Here is a 4,430-nt window from a genome sequence, read left to right on the forward strand (position 1 = left end):
TTAAATACTATTTTTTTCCCAAATTACAAATGGCACCTTCAGGTACCCAAAGTCACATTAGCTACTCCAGGACAGAGTCCAGACTTAAAGCAAAAACCTGCCTGATTTCAAAGCCCAGACTCTAACCCATGCTGTTAGTGTCAGCGTATAGCTAATGAACAATTATCTACCTATCGTAATAAGACAGTCAAGGTTATGGTACAGAGAATGGTATTCCTAACATGAAGCATATGTTAGTTTGGAAAGAAATTCCCCAAATGGTAATTGTGAAAACTATTTAACAAACATAGAAGAATTTTTATCATATAATGTCAAATGTAAATAGAATAATATAATAAAAGTATACATGGTGTTTACAGTTATGTCAAAACTATGTATGCATAAAGACAAAACCCTGGTAGAGAAGTTTAAAAGGAAAATAGTTTTCTTGGAATGGTAAGAGTCATAGTTAATTTTTTATTTAAAAACTTTTTACAGTGTTGAAATTTTGTCATTAAGATTTTTATAAATTAAATTAGAAAGGTTAAAGCTATTAAACTAATCCAATAAGAGAAACTTAAAGCTTGGTGCTGGAAAGGAATCATTCTCAAATGAAAATTACATCTTGTTTTAAAACATGAAATCAGTTTGTGAGGTCAGGACATAATTGAAGGTCTCTAGCAGACAAAGTTTAGTTTATGAGGGTGAATTTTCAATTGTTTTACTAGAAACTGTTTACTTTTCCTCTTCAGAAATGTGCATTCAAGTTGCCATTTTGGAAGACAAGAACATTTATGGAAAAGGATCTCATCCTCCCTCCCGCTTTACGCACCTCCCTCTGTTTGGACAAATAGGCACCTTCCATTCTTGGTGAGTTCTCCTCCACCACACCTTTTATCTGAGAAACTCTACTTGACTTCTTGGGCTCACAAAGGAACAAGAGCTTTTTCCAAGGGAAGAGGGAAATGGTGTGAGTTTATTTTTTTTCAAGCCTTAACAGTTTCTTGAGTATGAGAACTGCTTGATGGTTCTACTTGCTTGAAGGAGATATAGTTCAAAGATCTCAATGAAGCTAGAATTTGAATGTGTAGGTAGAAATACAATTTTCTGTTTTGTTTTGATTTGTTTTTCTGTAGGGATGGTGAAAAATTGCAAATCCTCTTATTCTCCTCTTTTGAACTGACCCACCTAATTAAGAGTTGCTTTCTCTTCCCTCTGCAAATATACTGCCTTACACCTACTCCACCAAAAAGGTCCAAGCACCAGGTAGAGTCCAGAACACCCCCCTCACTTCTTTCTCATTCATCAACAGCCAAACCTGTACATGCAAATAGTACTTATTATTGGGATTGTGTATTTTTATAGAATATTACATACACTCATGAAATATGTGTGCAAAATAAATGAAAGTTTTAGAAAACTTTCATTGAAGTTGAATAGTAGTGTGAGAAGCATACAGGTAAGCAGATAAAAGGAATGATAATGAATTCATTGTAGAAGAGATAGGTTTCTAAAGAAACTTTAGAAGGATTATGTGCTCAGATTGAATTGAAAATTTCTTTAAGTTTTTGCTTTATTTTAAAGAAACTCAAACTGGAGATGTTAGAAATAGTGCAAGAAAACCATGATTTGCCATACATTCAAAGAATGGCCCGGACTCTACATAAAAAGATTGGCCTATGAATGTACATTTATGTTTTAAGCTAAAATACAATCTTGAAGATATGTAATTTTTATTATGATTCCCAATGTAACTGACTTTTAAGAAAATTATTAACTGACCAGTTGCCAGTTTCATACATGAGAGATGAGAGAGCTTTGATTGTATCACCTTGTATTCAGTTGTAAAGGCATAGCACATTCAGGGGCAAAATTAGAGGTAAATAGTTTGATATTTTGAACCTAAAAATTTTGAACCTCTTTGAGAGCTATATTCATTTACTTTTGCTTCTATTCCATTTAATGCTAAAAATACTAAACCCGCTTTATTCCTTTCTTTTTCATTAATTCAAACCTCCCTTCTCCTTCTGTGGTGGAGACTAGCTGTTGAACGAATACACATTCTCCCTATTCTTTTGCAAACTGACCCAAAGTTTTCAGCTGCACATACCGCCACATAGTTAGAAGAAAGACCATATTTCCCAACCTTTATTGCTGCTGGGTGTGACCAGGTATATTAGTTTTCTATGGCTGCTGTAACAAATTAGCACAAATTCAGTAGCTTAGAATAACACAGATTTTGTCATATCAGGGTTCTGCAGTTCAGAAGTCTGGGTTAGCTTGGCTGGTTTCTCTACTCTGGGTTTTACAAAGCAAAAATCAAGGTGCCAGCGACTGTGTTCTCGTTGGAAGGCTCTAGGGAAGAATTCACATCCAAACTCACTCAGGTTGTTGGCAGAAACTAGTTCCTTGAATTTGTAGGACCAGAACCCTGTTTCCTTGCTAGCTGTCAGCTTCAGGCTGCCCTTAGCACCTCGAGGCCTTTCACTGGTCATTGCATGTGGGTTCCTACATCTCAGGGCCAACAGAGGTGTGGTGAGTTGAATCGTGCTGGGAATGTCTCTGATTTCCCCTTATGCCATGGCTTCCTTCTGCCTCCAGCTGGAGAAAGTTCTCTGCTTTTAAGGGCTCATAGGATTAAGTTGGCCCCACCTGAATAATCTCCCTCTTTTAACGTCTGTAACCTTATTTACCTCGGCCAAGTCCCATTTGCCATATAATTTAACATATTCACAAATTCCAGGGATTGGGGGCAGACACTTTTGGGGAGCCATTTCGTCTACCACAATTGGTGATGACAGAGTTCTGGCTAATGAATGGAACTGGAGATGTTGTGTAGGACTCATGGAAGTTCCCTTAAAGGAGAGGAGAGATGCCTTTTTCATTCTGTGCTCATCCTACTGCCTAGGGAGCAGGAGCAGCCTCCTTGAAACCTGAGGCAAGGACCACACCCCAGGGATGGGAAAGGCGAAAGCTGGAAGGAGCTAAATTCTTTTGAAAAGTCATTTCATTAGACCTAGTTTGACTCTCTCTCTGGTTTTCTTTCATATGAGAGGGAAATAACTTCTCATTAAACCCCTGTTATTCAGTATTTCTGTTATATGCAGTTGAACCTACGACTGAAAAATATGCCGTCCAAACTTTGTAACGTTTTCTTAACTCATAACAATATCTGTAGCACAGATTGACAAAACTAAATATGTTTGGCTTCCCAATTCATTATATTTAATATGAGTAATAACCAGTATCCAAAGTTTTGAAATGACATATTCACATATAGTGATAACAATATTTATTGCTTGTGAAATAAATTCACTTTTCTTAGTAATATCTGATTCTTCTTCTTCCTGTGTTCAAAATGTCATTCCATGCATTTCAGTTTAGTTATTTTTCCATTAGCGCAAAAAATAGAAGAAAGTTTGACTCTAGGTCTGAAGCTGAAATAGACAGGAAGTGCCCCATTTTGGTCTTAGGGGACACATTCAAAGTTTAAGAAAGGAATACTAAGACTTAATGAAATACACATTATCATAAATCTTATTCATTTAATCAGCTGCTTTCCATACTGTCCTAAAACATTTTCTTAAAGGTAAACATTAGAAGAATGTGAATTATCCCCAATTAAACAATACATACTATACATTTATTTGCCTTGTTTATTTTGGAAACTTTGACAGCTCTCAGAAATTCAAACATTCTTTAAAATGAATTATGTAGGACATTTCTGATGATATTTCCATAGGCTTATATGGATATACATTTGTAAATTATAGATAAGAAAAAAGGACCGTTTCTTAAATTTGGACCTCATTAAAATGACCCTGATGACAAAGAATTTTTTAAAAAATTGCTGCCCTACTTAGCCATTTCAGTTAAATGTTATTTTAAACATTAGCCATACGCAGTATTTTAAGAATATTTTCTGGACTAAAACTTCCTTGAGAATCTGATGAATGCTACAGCTCATCTTCCCAGGAAAATGCCCATATGTTCTCACATGAACACTTTTTAGGCAATTTAATGAAATGTTCATAGAGCCTGTGAAATCTAACCATAAAACCTGTGTTAAGAACTCTTGGTATAAAGGTGTGTTGACTGTGAAAGAGTCTTACACAGAAATTTATAAAACATATGAACTTTTTCTAACATAAGAGATTACTAAGCAATTAACCATTAATACGTGGATTTTTAGTAGTGCTACTGTAATATTCTTCAGCATTCTGAGCTACCAAAAATGTTATAGGTGGTAGAACCAATTAAACAAGATAGACATTTATGCATATACAACTTGTGTCTGCCTTCTCTCTTTCTAAGATTCTGTTCCTCTGCCCCACCAACAAAGAAAGAGGATGACACACTCCATACCAGCACCTTTCTGCAACAATGGAAAGGGAGCAGTAGGTAAATATATTTTCCTGTGGCCCAAAATAAGCCCACTGACCATAGAAGTC

Source organism: Balaenoptera borealis (genome assembly GCF_965194805.1).
Source record: "Balaenoptera borealis genome assembly, chromosome: 4".
In the NCBI taxonomy this organism is placed as follows: domain Eukaryota; kingdom Metazoa; phylum Chordata; class Mammalia; order Artiodactyla; family Balaenopteridae; genus Balaenoptera; species Balaenoptera borealis.